This window comes from Molothrus ater, chromosome 5, assembly GCF_012460135.2.
Source record: "Molothrus ater isolate BHLD 08-10-18 breed brown headed cowbird chromosome 5, BPBGC_Mater_1.1, whole genome shotgun sequence".
Classification (NCBI taxonomy): Eukaryota; Metazoa; Chordata; class Aves; order Passeriformes; family Icteridae; genus Molothrus; species Molothrus ater.
Genome location: NC_050482.2, coordinates 8,357,102 through 8,373,214, shown reverse-complemented (window position 1 = coordinate 8,373,214; position 16,113 = coordinate 8,357,102).

The following is a 16,113-nucleotide window of genomic DNA, read 5'->3' as shown; positions in this document are numbered from 1 at the left end:
TCTTCTGTCTCTCTGCAGAAAAATATCATGTTGCCAAAGGCTTACAATGAAAAGATGGGCACTTTTGTGTTGCTGTAGCTGAAACAGCACTGGCTGTATCATGATGGATCACATATACTCTTTGGAATCAGTTCTTCAGATGCAACAGCTTAATTAAATTTTAAGCATTATTGATTCACTTTACAAAGCCTCTCCTGCTTCAGCAGGGGAATCTTGAGCTGTTGCACTCTGCAGCAGCAAAACAAAGAACATAAAAAGAAGAAAATAAAGGGTTATTAAAAATGAAAGCATTTGGCTGGAAGATGCAGTAGGCAGAGCTTAATTACTGTAAGATCTGTAATACTCCTTCTTCTAGAGAATAGAAATCTAAAACAATTCAGAAGAGATTTTCAGGGCAGGTTCTCACATTGTGTAAATGAGGGTAGCAGTGTCTTTGTCCTCAGTGGTGCTAACTCACCATGGAGAGCAGGAACTGCCCTGATCTCTATAAAAGTCTTTGGCCAATAGAAGGGCAAACCAGCTCAGCTGGTTGTATGTATGATGAGATTGACAGAGCAAGCCTTTCTTTTATTTTCTTTTTTTCTTTCATGGTTCAATGCTGTTTGACCATCACAAGGCTTTATCTAGACTGTATATCAGCTTTAGTGTTGGTTTAAGACAAACAGGGAACCTTACAAAAAATAACAAGATTAAGCTGAATGAGCTGGTCTCAATGTGAAAAAGACAAGATTGACAAATGCAGTTATCAGTCTTGCAGTGCACACAATTTGCACTAAAAAAATCGGGGACTTCATTATTTTCCATGGTCCTTGGGATAGAATAAGTTGTTTTATGAAAAACATTCCAATTGAAGATGAATGTTACATGATAACACTCCCAATATGTACGAAATACTGGAACAGGCTTGAGGAGCTGCTTCACTGAAAGTTTTCAAGGACATTTAGGATGCAGGGTGCTGCATATATTTTGGTGCTGCTTCAGTGCAGGTTGTAAGAAGATCCCTTAGAGCCCAGGTTTTCTATGATTCTAGACTTATTGTTAGCTATTCAGGACAGGCTTTGTCTTCCAGTATGTTTGTGTGCCTGCAGATAGAAGATGTATTGCCTCGGTAGTTTAAGCTTGTAAAAGGAATTTTTTTTTCCTGGCTATCTTTTCTTAAGAAACTTCTTATTCTTGATGTTTGCCTTGCTAGTGGCTGTAAAAATTGCCTGAAGATTTGGCATGAAGCTTGGTTTTATTTATATATATACACACACACATATGATTTACACAACTAAATAACTGCAGAAAAATCCCTATAGCAATGGGAGCATTATTGTATCAAAACATTGGCTATTTTTTACAGTATGTTATCACTGCATCAGTTGTTCCTTTATTACCCAAACAAAAGCTGCAGCACTCATTTGGATTCTGTATTAAAATACTCTATATTTGTGACTGTGGTCTTTTCTCTCCTCCTTTCCCCACAGGCACTCTCTTCTGCCAGATACATGATCTGAGCAAAACAACACTGAAAGAAAATAAAAATCTTTCAGCACTGCTTTCAATTGCCACTTTAGAAAAAGCAAGAATACTTCTTAGAATATTACTATTAATATTAATGGCAATATTTTAAACTGAAATATTTTGAGGGAGAAAGAAACATTTTTCAAGGCAGTTTTTCTTTTAGCAGCATAAAAACTTTTTGAAAAATATGTTGATGGAGAAAAGTCTGTGTGTTACCAGTCTGTGTGACAGTACATAATGGTGCATTCATTAAAAAATGTAGAACCCTATTGATGTATAGATACTCTCAGTGGCAATGGGGAGATGTACACAGCAAGAATAGCTATATATTTATGCAGGGAAGGACATGACCTCCCTGAGGAAAGGAAATTCAGACTATGTCTGTGCTGCCAGGGAGCTGCAGGCTTGAGCTTGTGCTTCCATCCAAACCCTTAATTGCCTGTATCACTGGCAAGCAGCAGCTTTGCCCAGAGTGGAGACAGGCTCACACCTGCTGCACAGGTAGCACAGTCAGATTGCTATTACAGAGTGGAAAATATCCTTACACATAAAAATGGGCTTTGGACACAGTCTGGCTGGAGGTGATCCACAGCTTCTGCCTTCAGGCCTAAATGGGAGTGAAAAGGTTATTATGGGTAAAATGGAAATGTACATCCAGCCTGCATTTGGGATTCCTCTGCATTAACCTATACCCCCTGCAAATTTAACACCCCTTCTTCACATGCCATAGCAGTGACTGTCATTTCCCACACGTTTTCTCCATTTGTTTTCTCTAAGTGCATGGCTGGCAGCCCACCCTCTGCCTCACTTGGCCTTGGTGCTTTCTGAGCACTGTTTTTTCTATAGATTCACCAGCAGTAAATAACTATCTTTGTTTCACCCAGGCTGTGTGTGTGTGCATTCAAACGTGGTCCACACTCCAAGCCACAGGCTGCCAGGCTTAGTGACAGTGTCTATACCATGAAACGGCTCTCTCACCCATTTTGAAAATAGATTTCAGTCTTGCAGCTTCCCCATCTTTAACCTTATTTGGAAGGAAACCCACTCCTCAGATTCAGTGAACAGTGTGAGAGGCGATCTTGGGAATGGGAGCATCGGAGAGATGAGAGCAGCTTTGCCATTCACAAAGGCCCCGTGCTGGTACAGCCACGAGTGACAGCCACTTCCTGTCAGCTCTGCCAATGTCCCTTTCATCTGTCCCCCACGTCCTTTGAGCACTTGTGCCTGGCTCTAACGAGCAGCTGGGGCTGTGCAGGCTGCTTGGTGCCAGGCTGGGCTGGTTTTGTGAGGGCAGAATGTCCTCCTGGAGATGAATGGGACCCCTGGACTGTGCTGTTTTTGCAGAAGAAAGTGCTACAATCACATCCCCTTCATCCTCCCCTTCCCCTCCATTTGAAGTTTTAATTAGAGCTTAGAAGCCAGGCCTTTTTAAATCAAGCCAATTGCTCGCTTCTCTTCCTAAGGAAGGAAACTCCTTTGCTTTTTACTTGTTCCAATGCCGCCCCTTCCCAGCTCCTGCCACCGGATGCTTGCTGGTTGCTGTCCCATTTGGTGACCATCACACAGCCTCACGCTGCCAACACAAAAATCCATGTTGCTGCCAGTCTGTGGGAAGGACAGAAAGAGCTTCCTCCTGACCATGGTTTCTTCTTTCACCTTGCTGGGTGCAGTGAAGCACCTTTCCTCAGACAATGCCACCATGTAGATGGAGGGCAGAGAGACAATTTGGGCACCCTTTAGTTTGCTAAGATGAATTCTCAGAGACAGAGGTGTTTTCACCCTGTTACACATCTGCTATCCCAAACTCTGAGCTGTGCCACCCCAGCATAGGTGCAGGCAGTGCCACTGCTGTTCTGCAGAAGCACCTCTCAAATTTTGAGTGGCAAAATGGATTATTTACCTCCTTTCACCCATCCCTTGAGGGCAAGGAGGATTGTTCTTGCCCAACAAAACACCCACCCTGTGACCTGAGGGGTGACACCCAGCTCAGACAAATCTGGGGTGTTGAAAGGACCGTGTAATCTTTACTTCTCAAGCTGTGCTTTTCTTTTAGTCCAAGCCAAAAAGCTGACTGCAGGGATTGCCTCCTCCTTCTGGACCTGTGCAATCAGAGAAGTTTGGCCTGAGCCTGAATCAAGTAAATTGGTTTTTATTGTTTAGATGCCTCTCTCAGATACATTTCCAGCCCTTGAAATACATCTGTCTCATCTTATCTGCATCAAGAATTAGACTGAGACTTTCCTGCTCCATTTGATTGTACAATAGATTGAGAATTCTCCTCAGAGGGAATGGTGGTTGGGTGGCATTTTAAATGGCCACTCAGACACCATCAGAATAACATTAATAACCACTAGAGAAAAAAAAAGAATATATTTAAATTGACTTTGTGCATGTTCAACTCAATGTTTGCTTGAAAGATGAGAGCTACATAGAGATGATTATTCAGAACATAAATTCAATTCAAAACAAAATATTTAATAGATCACTGTTGATTTTAAGTTTTGTGTCAAAAATTCCAAAACAAAGTGTTAACATTTTTCTATTTCCTAAAATATATCTTAAATATCACTTTTTAATGAGATAAAATGCATTTATAATTTTAGTTTTCATTTAATATTATGTTCAATATGATTTTATAATATTGCTTTTTATATGGTATTTATAATATTTATATTTTATTAAAGCTCTACTTCATAGTACACATTTACTGAAATGAAAGGTTTGTCCTTTATATAATTGATATTTTTCAGATTGGTAGAATAAAATATTTGGTTATTATTAAAATAAATATTTATGCATTTTTGGATGGAAAACATTCAGCTTTGATCATTTCAAAAGAAATAATAGTATGTTTTCTGCTCTGGTTTATAATGATCTTCCATTTGTCTGCCCGTTGATCCAGGAAGGCAAATTTGTAATAATGCAGTTCTGTTCTTCATGAGGCTTTGAAAGTTTTTATCTGGCTCATGGAGCCCTGGAGACCTCTCTGGTACATTGCTGGAGCACAGCACCTGTGATGCTTTCTGGGGGAGGGCAGCCAGCCCACCTGGGCAGACGTCACACGTGGAGCTCTCTGTGGCACTGCCAAGCAGCTGAAACTGCTCTACACATCCACTCAATTGCAGTTTTAACCATAATAATTAATAACAACACAGCAATTAAGATAATGTTGCATATGAACAGCTGTACAGCTGTTTATATCAGACTAATACACAATTAAGAGCTTGCTCAAGGTCTATTTCTGGGCACTCGCCCTGCACAGTTTTAAGAAGATTTTATGCATCATTCTTTTTTGTGTTAAGCTTCATTTTATCAGTATTGCCTCTTCCATTGCCTTTTCTCTAAACTCCAAACTTTAAAAACTAAAGTAAACCATGCCCTCATTTGAATAAAACTTCACAAAGAGTACTTGCAAGATATTGAAAATTCCAGTTAATTAAAAAGTGATTACATTTGATCATAGACAGACTTTCAGCATACTGGGAACTATTTCATTTCACCAAGCTAAACATCTGTGACTAAAAGGATTACTGACAGAGAAAAACATTCTTCCTAAATTAAAGGTGCACTAGCATGAAAATCTCTTTTGACTACGTGGTTTTTAAGACAACACATAGTTGATTGCATAGTTAGGGACAGTACAGGGTATTGATTGCAGACAACACCAATTAGAAGACTAATAGCTTTGAAAGGTGAACTATGGGCATTATCTGTTTGTTACAGCAATACTGATGGTTTTCATGCATAGTTATTCATTCATAAGCATCCAGCAATCCCTGCTACTTTCATTAAAATGTATATCCCAGTGCAGCAGATATGACCTTTACTGTAAATTGGTTTACTCTTCAGTGAGCCTCAGTCTTCACTGAAACAGATTAGGGGGTGTTTCTGTACTTTTGGGTTTTTTTGTACCCACAGCTGCTATTCCTGCCCCACATCCCTCCTGATCCTTTAGCACCTCATTCCCATAAACCATCACAGATTGGTAGAACTGCACCTCCACGGCCTCACTGCAACACCCTTGGATCTTTGCCTTTGCAATCTTCCACCAAGGTTTATTAACTTCACCAGAGGCTGTGCCTTCCTTTTAATGTTGGCTTAGCTCATTAAAGAGGCACCAACTGGGAACCTCTTTGCTACACAATTACACAACTGCTTCCTAGAGAAATTTTGTTCATGATCACTCACTGATACTGCTGCTTTATCAGTTGGGGTATGATAAAACTTTGAAATTCTTTTTAGTCGAAATCTAAGTCTATAATGAAAAAAAAAAATAAAATCCAAAAGCTCTGCATTAGAAGTCACATAACTTTCATTTCTCTTTAAAATTTCTAAGTTAAAAAAAAGAAAATTGTAATTTCAAGATGTCATTTCAAACGTGTGTTTATGTTCTGATTTCAATGGCATTGAATCATTGAATATTACATAAAAAGGTGATAGGTGTGATGGAGCTAATATATTAAAGGAGCATTATTTTGCACTTTCAGAACTGTAATTTCATACTTAATATAACCTTAATAATAATTCCTTGTTTGTAATGACATTATATTTTCAAATGGCAAATATTTCTTCCAGCAAATTTGACTACTTTTTCCTTTTTAGTACTGTCCTTTGACATGTTCTTTAGTGAATTTTGAATATATAATATTGCTTAGTAAAAATATAATTCATATTATAAACAGAACAGCTATTAAATGGTTCTGCAAAAGAATGAAAGTGCAAATATGAAAAGTAAAGTTATGAAAATATATATAGGAAGCAAATTTCTATAACATACAAGCAACTGACTTTAAAAGGTATTTCTGATTAACTGAGCTGAAGTAATTGACTACATCCATATTTTTAGATTATTTCAATGAAGTCAACTGAATTTGTTTAACATGCATAATTTAAGTAATGTTTTGGAATTAATGAGGTTAGCATTGGCAACTGTTGAATTAAATGTTCAAAGACAGAAAGCTGAGACTGTGATTTTTATAATGCTTCTATATTGTCACTGGAGACAGATAAGTGATTACTCTATATGCATCAGCATTGGATCATCAAGGCAGTGCTTATGAATCACTCTCTCCATCACGAAAAAAGACTGCATTTCATATGGTGTGGCTTGATTCTATAAGATATGCATAATATAACTTCTGCATTTTTACCTGTATTTGTGTTGTATATTGTAGCTGTCACTGGTGTATCGCTTTCCATCACCAAAGATTAAATAAACACTTACACCAAAATACCCCACCAAACTGTGTGCAAACAGAACCCAGCACTATGAGTTTCTGGCCCCAGTGCCTTCACAAGCAGGAACATTCTAAATAATAGCACAAAATCACAGTTTCACTTTGAAGCAACAAAAAGGAGAGGTAAAATAGTGATGATCACTTGGTATACAGTGGAAAGCATAGTTTAGTTTACATTTGTCTGTTACTCATATTGCCTAGAATTCCCTCTTTGCCCTGACCAATCAATGCTGAATCTATTTCTTGATAAAGACAATACAGAATTTATGGGCAACAAACATAAAATAAAATGAGAGCACCTCACAGTGCTCCAAAATGGTTTTTCATCACTGTCTACTGATCACTACCTACACCATGAACCTCCCAATCTTAGACACTACAGAAAAAGTTAAAGGTATCTATAAAAAACACAGATATCTATAGAAGTCCAGGTGAAGAAGAAATATTCTGTGATTACAGTCAGCGATCCTGAGATGTGTGAAGACAATGATAATCATTAAAAATGCTTTGTTAGTCCAGCTGAACATCAGAAAGAATGGGTCACTTTGTTAAAGAAAGGAAAGAAGTGATCAAAGTAGCAATCAAAGATGAGAGAGAATTTTTTATTCTAGGAAGACTCTTTGAAAAGATGTAGGCCAAGCAGTAAGTGGATCTCCGACACCTTACATACAGTAGGTGAAAACACCTCTGCCATTCTCGACAAGACAAAGCTGTACCCTGGAATAAAATCTTTGCTTTCCTTGGCAGTGACAGCAGCAGCTTTATGGGAGAGAGAAAAAGCCAACTCTGCTCATCTCCCGATTGGTTATGTGGAGACCCAGAGCTTACCTGACCCAGGGCGTGTTTGTCATTTGGCAAACAGATGCTGCCAACTTGATGTGAAGCAGTGGCCATAAAGTGCCTGAGCACTGCTGTCAGGTATGTCTTACCATTTTAAAAGCTTCTTCAAAAAGAAGGAAGGCTACAAAATATATCAGTTATTCAAGAGCATTGAAGCATTTAAAGAGTGTCAAGCACCGCAGCACCCGCTGGCTCAGCCTCCAGAAGTGCACATCAAGGACACTGCAGCAACAAACAACCCCTTTGAAAACCTTTCAGGAGCCAGGACAAGGTGTAGGAAGGTGTGGGGGTCAAAAGTGTAGCAGAACACCTTAGTTCAATAGAGATTCAGCAGTGCTATTATTATCACAATCACATCTTCACACCACTTAGCAGACTTAGCAGAGCCTGCCAGGGACCCTGCTTGGTGCAGGAGTTCATCCCCTTGAAAATCCCAGACTGAGTAAATTCAAGTTTGTCACATGGTTCAGTCAGGACACATGATCCAGGTTGGCTTGAAGGTCAAAGTAAAGAGGGTACATGGTAAAACAAGATTTAAAGAGCAAGATGATGGAAGTTGACTGTAGTTGTCACCTCAGTGGAGGCTTGGAAGCTGTTGGGGGATGGAGTCCTTGCAGTCAAGACGCCATGGAGAGAACCATGAGTGTAATTCCAAAGAGATGGAACTGTACTAGCAAATTATGTGCTGTTAAAACCAAAATGTTTCAATAAAGGTCCCAGAAGAAAGGAGAAACATGCTTGCCAGCATGGTCTGTGTCAGGCCCTGCCTTAGGCTGTGAGAGATCTCATTCCCTCTGTGCTTCTTGCTCTGCCTCACCTTCCACCGCTGCCTGCTGAGGCCACACACCAAACCCCACCAGAAGGTGGACTTTTTCCAAAGAGCTGCTTTGAAAGCTGGAAATATACTATGTGAAAGTTGGAAGAGCTTTGTTCATCCTGAATCATGTACCAAAAGGAAAAAATCAAGAGATGTTTTGTCACTGAAAGTATTAATTCTTTGTAAAGCAAGTATTCTACAGCTCAGGAGAGTAATGCTGGGTATCACCTGTTAATGAAAGCAGAATATGCCAGTGTACTGCCACTGAAAGATTTTCACAGGAAGTTGTGTTAGGGACCATCAGTGTATATTGATATAGACATCTTTTAAGAAGAATGCTTTCTTATGGATCCACAGGAACATCTCTGTGGATGCAATTCTGTTTGAATGAGCTACCTTCCACTGGTTTGGCACATGCCATTCTCATCTTAAATAACCAGGATTTTTTATTGCAGATGCAATGTGTGAGGGAAAAAATAGATTTTTTTGCTTCCAAGAGTAGGTCAGTGACTATTCCTGTTTACCAGGATTTCCTTCATATAATTTTTTTTTTTGTAACCACTTGTTAACTTGTTTTGTTAACTTGGCCAACTTTGGAGGTTGAACAAGCACTGTGATTAATTTGCCTGCACTGCAAATCCCTGAGATAATCCTCCAGGTGAGACCTGAGATACGTTGCTGTGAGCATTTGGGAAAGGTGGCTTTGTCCATGATTGATCTGTAGCTTGAACAGGAGAATCTGTTTCATAAACATAGTAAATTCATAAACATAATGCATGCATCATTATGAGAGCATTAACTTTCCAACTTATTTATTTCCTAAAAATTAGAAACTCATCTTTCAAAATTAGTATGTATATATGCACAGTAAGTTTATTTAAAATAAAATGTAATTTGCATAAGCTTTCCATAATTTTTGCAAAACAATGTTAATTACCCTTTTTAATGATCCAGAGCATCCCAAATGTTATTTTTCATGGTTTTCCATCTTTGTAATTCCAGCCCTAATTTCCATTAACATAACTGCATTGCAAAAACCTGACTTCAAAACAAACTCATAGTACAAGTGTTGTCTTGAAAATGAGGAGGAATGTATAACTAGCATGTCATTTTGTCCTGGGGAGTCTTTTTTTCTCTAATAACCAAGAATTCTTTCCCAAAGGAGGCACCTTGGTCAGAGAATTGAGAATCTTGTGTGTTGTTATATATATACTTTTATATATAAATATATATATTTTATATATGTGTTATAGTTTATATACATATGCTGTGACTCCATACAGTTATTGAACAAAGCTACATAAAAGCTGTAAAAGAAAACAGGGCATCACTCAAATTCATAAGTTCCTACAGAGGCTGATTTGAACCCTCCTATTGAGAAGTGACTAGCAAGACAAGAGTTGGTACAGAATTCATCTCAGGGTATTTTTGATTTATAAATCTGATTTTTTATTTATAACTATAAATGTGAATATAAATTTCCAAGGGTGAAACTAATATTAGTTCATGTAATTCCATCACATCCTAGACAGGCTCATTTTCTTTACATGGTCTTTTACATCTTTTCACTGTATTATATGCTACCTATCTTCACATTATCCAGGTAATTTCCAGCAGAATATGAAATGGTTTTGTCACACATAACCTCATTCTGGTTACTTTATTTTTTCTTACCAGAAGAAATCCTCACATAAATTTCATTTATATTGTCTTCCTTACCTTTTTTTAATCCTGGCTGTGCTGAGTTTAATCTCTGCAGACATGATGAGCTTGTGTGTATGCCTGTGAGTGTGTTTAAGGAATCTATACTTTTGTTAAACAAGACTAACAGCTATCAGCTGATATTTATGACTGTGGCCTAGGAAAATCAGGAATATATTGTGTACTTTTAAAAAAGTAACATTAACCAGAACCTTTGAAACTAGTTTGCCTGGTGATCTCCTGTCTGTTATCTGCATGCTCATACTGCTCTGCTGAGTCTTATGAGTCTACTGAAAACTTGCCAAGGGGATGCTGATACAAAGATTTTAAATTGGAATTAGACTAAAATGAAACTACAACGCTTTTCCCTGTTCCTTTTTTAAGCAGCTTTTTTCTTCCACTGGTCTTGTGACAACTGAATAGTAATTTAATTCTAAGATTCAGAATGATTAAACTTAAATTGCAGCAGATTTTTTTCATGGATCACCAACACCAACTATATTGTAAAATATGCACTGACATTCTGCAAGAGATAAAGATTGTTTACTGTACATTGCTGAATCCCAAATAATCCTCTTGAGCTTTTGCTGGTGATAATCCTTCCCACTGCTATTATGAGTAGTGGTAATAACTCTTCCTTTAACATACAGTGATAATTCTTCCTCTTTACCCCCATAAACCTCTTTTACCCTCATAAAATTTCCAATAAACTAACTCATACTTGCAAAGCAGAAACAAATCATCATCAGTTTTAACAGAGAGATAACACAAAGCATTTCCAAAGACTGCAATTAATCCTGGGGCAGCAGTATTCAAAAACTCCAGCACCCAACTAAGAAAGGTATTGTTTGTTACCTGACATGTTTTGTCCAAAAAAAGTGCATTGTAAAGGCATATGGGTCTTAAGAACTGCTGGTTCACTTTCTATTTCTAGTTTCCTATTCTAGTGAGAGCTCAGGCAGACTGCTTCTCCATTTCCCTCTTTGGAAGGTGCCTGCTTCTGCTGGAAGCTCTTTGAGCAGGGCATTGTCTCTCCCTTTATCTTTGTGCTGCATTCTGCTGTGTTTGGCACAAAGAAATGATAGAAACACTGAAGTGGGTACAAGGAATTAGGCTGGAGTATTCTGCTTCCCAGCCAGCCCAGCCCAGCAGCCCCACTTGGATGGCTGGCTGCTCAAAACACAGTTTAGCTGGGGGGCAGGAGAGAGGGGAATACAAAAGAGCAAACAAGTTATTGCCTCAACAGCCTCTACCCAGTTAAGTTGCTATGGTGCCTGGCACAATGGGAATGAGAGCTTCAAGTAAATTTCCACCTATTGGTAAAATAAATAACAAAAACTATTTTCTCTGCATGTGGAGAGCTCTCCTCTCTCCTCTCCTCTCCTCTCCTCTCCTCTCCTCTCCTCTCCTCTCCTCTCCTCTCCTCTCCTCTCCTCTCCTCTCTCTTTCATTCATGCCAGTATCCCACACACTACTTTTGCTGCCAGCCATTACAGGATTAGGAGCAGAGAAGTTACTACCTTAACAGTGAACTAAATGCTGCTCTTGGTTGCACCCACATAAATGAAGAATAACTTCATTGAAATAAATGAGCCAGAGCTGCAAGTGGTGTAGAAGACTTTCTCCTTTGTCTCAGGGAAATTACACCAATTTTCTTCAAATGTATATAGAACTCAAAGCAGATCCAATTTATTTATCTAGATCTAATTTAGGGCACTATTTGGACCAGCGTCAAAGAGAATTATTTGCCCTCACCAGTAGCATGAAGTATTTATTTTGTTTCTTTTTCCCCCTCTGCTTACCTCTGCTTTTCACTTGGTGTCAGTCACACACATTCTTCTCCACAATGTCAAGGAGTGATAAGCAAAAAATACATTGACTTACTTATGCTACTGAGCTTAAACTCTTGTTTACAAAAATAACTTAAATAGGTGCTATTATCAATAGGAAGAAAGGGTGAGATGTTCTCTGAGAACAAAAAGCAAAAATGGGAAAAAAGGTACTGGAATAACACAACACATTACATAGTAATTAATCATCACTGCTGTGTCTTAGCTGTCTAGGAGCTATGAGGGACTAAATAATGAAGCAGCTGAATTGCTGTTTAAAGATACACAGTTTATTGTTAAAAATCTGAAATAAAACCCTGCTTCCACAGCCAATTGGGTTGTAGCCAAGACTGCCTTAATCTTTAAAAAAATGCTGTAGGCAATTGTCTTTTATAGATACACAGGACATACCTCAGCACCAGGAAAAATAGTCAAGAAAATTATGAAAGATAGAGTTATATATTAATTTAATGTATACAACCTGCTAGGCTAAACCCTCAGGCTTCTCAAGGCTAAATAATAGCTCTCTAAGCTGCCAACACTCACTCAGAATTAACAAAATAGTGAATAAGGGAGAAATGGTGGATAAAATTTATTCAGGCTTTCAAAAGACCTTTGGTAAAGACCCTTAGAAGAGACTGTTAGGGAAACTCGGTAACCATGGAGTGAGAGTTAAAATTTCACATGGATTAGGACCTCACCAGGAGATAGGGAAAAAGGGAAGGAATAAGATTCTATTCTTACTGTAAAAGAGGTTAGAGGTGCAGTAGCCTCCACACCAGTGTTTTTTGTCTGTGCCAAATCGCAGCGTCCATACTCATGAGCAGCTCCATTGAAATCTGCTGCTGACTGTGGTGGGAAGTTTGTTGTTACTGTGCTGCAGGAAGTTTAAATAAGGTTTAGAGGACATGATGGAATATTTATAGACAGTCTGAAAGGGGAAAAGCTCAGTAAATTAACCACACAAGTTGGACATGCAAATCAGGTGGATTTAGTTAAGAGCTGAGACAGCCATGAAGGACTGTAAAATCATCTCCATGAACTTGTAGGGGCAGTGGTGTTCTAGTCACCAAATCACCCTCTCAATGGTGTCACTGAACTATCTGTTCAGATTTCCTACCTGCCAATTTACTTTGGGAGGGTGGTATGTGTGTTCACTAGACAGCTTTTTACCTCATTTCTTTGAGCCTCTAGGTTAGAGGAATATCTGTAGAGAAAACAAAACAAAACAAAGCAAAAAAAACCCAAAAAACAAAAATCAAGAAAAAGAAACAAGATCAACTTTCCAAAGAAATTATACTTTAGAATGACTGTGACTAAATTAAATCTTGTGTGAAGGAAGTTAAGATATTTTTATTATGGCTCCTGAAGCAAGAGCTGTGTGACCGTGGTCACAGGGGTTTTCAGGTGAAGTAAGAGACGAGAATGTTGACTCCATGTTCAGAAGGCTTGATTTATTTTTTTATGATATATATATATTACATTATGATTATACTAAAAAGAAAAAGAAGGACAGGTTTTTTCAGATGCTAACTAAGCTAAGAATAGAAAAGAAGAGAATGATAACAAAGGCAGCTCTCCCAGACTCTGTCCGAGATAGCTCAGTCCTTGATTGGCCACTAATTATAAACATCCAAGATGGGCCAGTCACAGGTGGACCTGTTGCATTCCACAGCAGCAGATAACCATTGTTTACATTCTGTCTCTGAGGCCTCTCAGCTTCTCAGAAGGAAAAATCCTAAAGAAAGGATTTTTAGTGAAAAGATGTCTGCGACAGAGCTGCATTCTGTACTTTCCTCTGCAGTCACCTACTCTTGACTCAGGTGGAAGTGTGCCAGACCTTTAGGTCCTAGCAGGGTTGATGTGCTGCTGGTCATGTCACTCAATGTGTCTTTCTGCCTGCAAAAAGTAATGTGCCTTAATCCCCATTAACCAGTGTGTCAGCTAAGCATGCACCACCCCTCCCCTGCTTTCTTAGCTTGGCATTACACAAGTTCAGAAGATGCCATCAAGCTGAACATAATTTTGGAGAAAGCTTTGTTTTCTCTGCAAAACAGGCCTATTCCAAACTCCATCTAAAATTCCTATACATGTTCAAAGAGATGAATAATGCAGTTGCTCTATAAGGGGGACAAATATGACAGAAAATAAGTGAAAAAGTAGATAAAAATAGATGGGAAGATGATGGCCCATAGCCAGCTCTGAAAAATTTTGGAAGCATAAAGTACAAATAATTCCAGTAGCAAGGCTGAGGAAGACTAGTTTGTCTCACTTTGCTTGGTATCATAGCCCTGAATCAGCTGCTTGAAAACACAAGGAAAGTGCACAAGTCTCTAAGGTGAAGAGAATGAGGACACAAACTTTGTTGATGGCATGAACTTGTTTGGCTTAGTAAAACTGAGAGCTGACTGCAAAGATTTGCAAAAAGACTGTACAAGGCTAAGTGGGTGAGAGATAAAATGGAAAATGAAATTCAATATGGAAAAATGTAAAGTAATTTACACAGGTAAAAGCAATAAAGCTTTAGTTACAAAATTACGGGCTCTGGGCTGACTATTATCATTCAAGAGAGAGATATTGGGAATATCATAGCTAGTTCTGTAAAAACATCAACTCAATATTCAGTAGAAGTCAAAAAGCAAATCAAACCTTAGGAAATACCAGGAAATGAATAGAGAACAAATAGGTAATGTTATTATGCCAGTGTGTAAATCTGTGATGTGATTGCACTTTCAGTGCTTTGTGCATTTCTGGTCTTTCTGTTTCAGCCAGAAGTGGAAAAGGCACAGAAAAGGGCAGGAGGGCTGACCAAAGGAGTGGGAAACAATGAGGTGGACCAGGACTCCACCTGCAGGGGCAACAAGGAGGAGGTGAAGAGGGATCAACTTCTGATACATGAGCTTAAAGTTATGAGAATATTCTGCCACACGATTCAAAGCAGGCAAACTGGAGTTATTCTTGACACATATGTGAAAACTACTGATGCTAAAATTTACCACTGTGGTAAATGTGCTTCATATGTCTGAAAGAGAATACACTAAGGGTAACATAACAGAATTACCACCTCTGTTTCTGGCTTGTAAAACATGAACAGTGAAGGGCTTTCTGGCTCTTCTTTTACCCTGGGCAGCTGCCCCTGGTCTGTCAGAGACAGACTGTTGGGCTAGGTGTAGTTTTGATCTATATACCTCACACTGTGTATGTAAAAGTTACTCGTAGAAGGCAGAGGGGTGTACACACACACTAAAACAGGCATATGGAGGGACAGAGAAGCTGCTCTCAGTGCAAGAAGGGAGGGAGCACAAAAAGGAGCATCCAAGGAATGTCAGAGCATTGTATGTTATTGTTTTATCCTCTAGAATCTTAGGCTGATCAGCCTACATATCAAAAAGGACTTTTTTGCAATCAGTGGAGTTGGTTTAGGCCGTCAGGGCAAAGCTCTAGTCCATTCCCATTGCAGATATGGTTTCCAGATAGAATTCACTCCAAAGAGCAGAAAAGTCACTCTGTAGTGACTCAAGGTGCATGTATTTGTCATTCTATCTGTATCTTTCACTGTCCTTTTTTTGTGTTTTCTCTGATAAGGGACCTTGGTGACTGATATATAGATCAAAGCACCAGCCTAAGGCTGGTCAAAAGAAAAGGGAAGAGAAAAAAAGTAAAAATATATATCATTGAGCTTAAAAGATTCTTTCTTACTTTCTGCCCTTTCTATACAAAAATTTTCTGTCTCATCCTGCATTTAGCATATCCTATAGCTACTTTGAAAGAGAAGTAAAAGTGAGAATTACAAAAGATTTTCCTCCTTATATTGTAACTATACTTAATTCTAAACTTGAACTGTTTCATTATACATTGGATAGATGGTGACTTATTGTGCTTTATGTGCCATATCTCTGGTGCTCATTAACCTTTTCTGTGAGTGCTTTCATGAATCCTTACAAAGCCATGAGCCCAGTAACTTTGATCCTCTGTGTTTGATAACTTTGGTTTTAAAACCCAAATATAACAGCCCAGGTTGTTATGTGTTAATTGTGAGGAAAGGCACATAATTTAATGTATAACTTGCCATAGTACCCATATTTGAGCTACAAGGTCTAGAACTATTGAAATTTCTTTTCATACCACTGAGACTCAAAAATGTTAGATAAAAGTTTTCTTTTACTGGAAGAGGGAACACTTC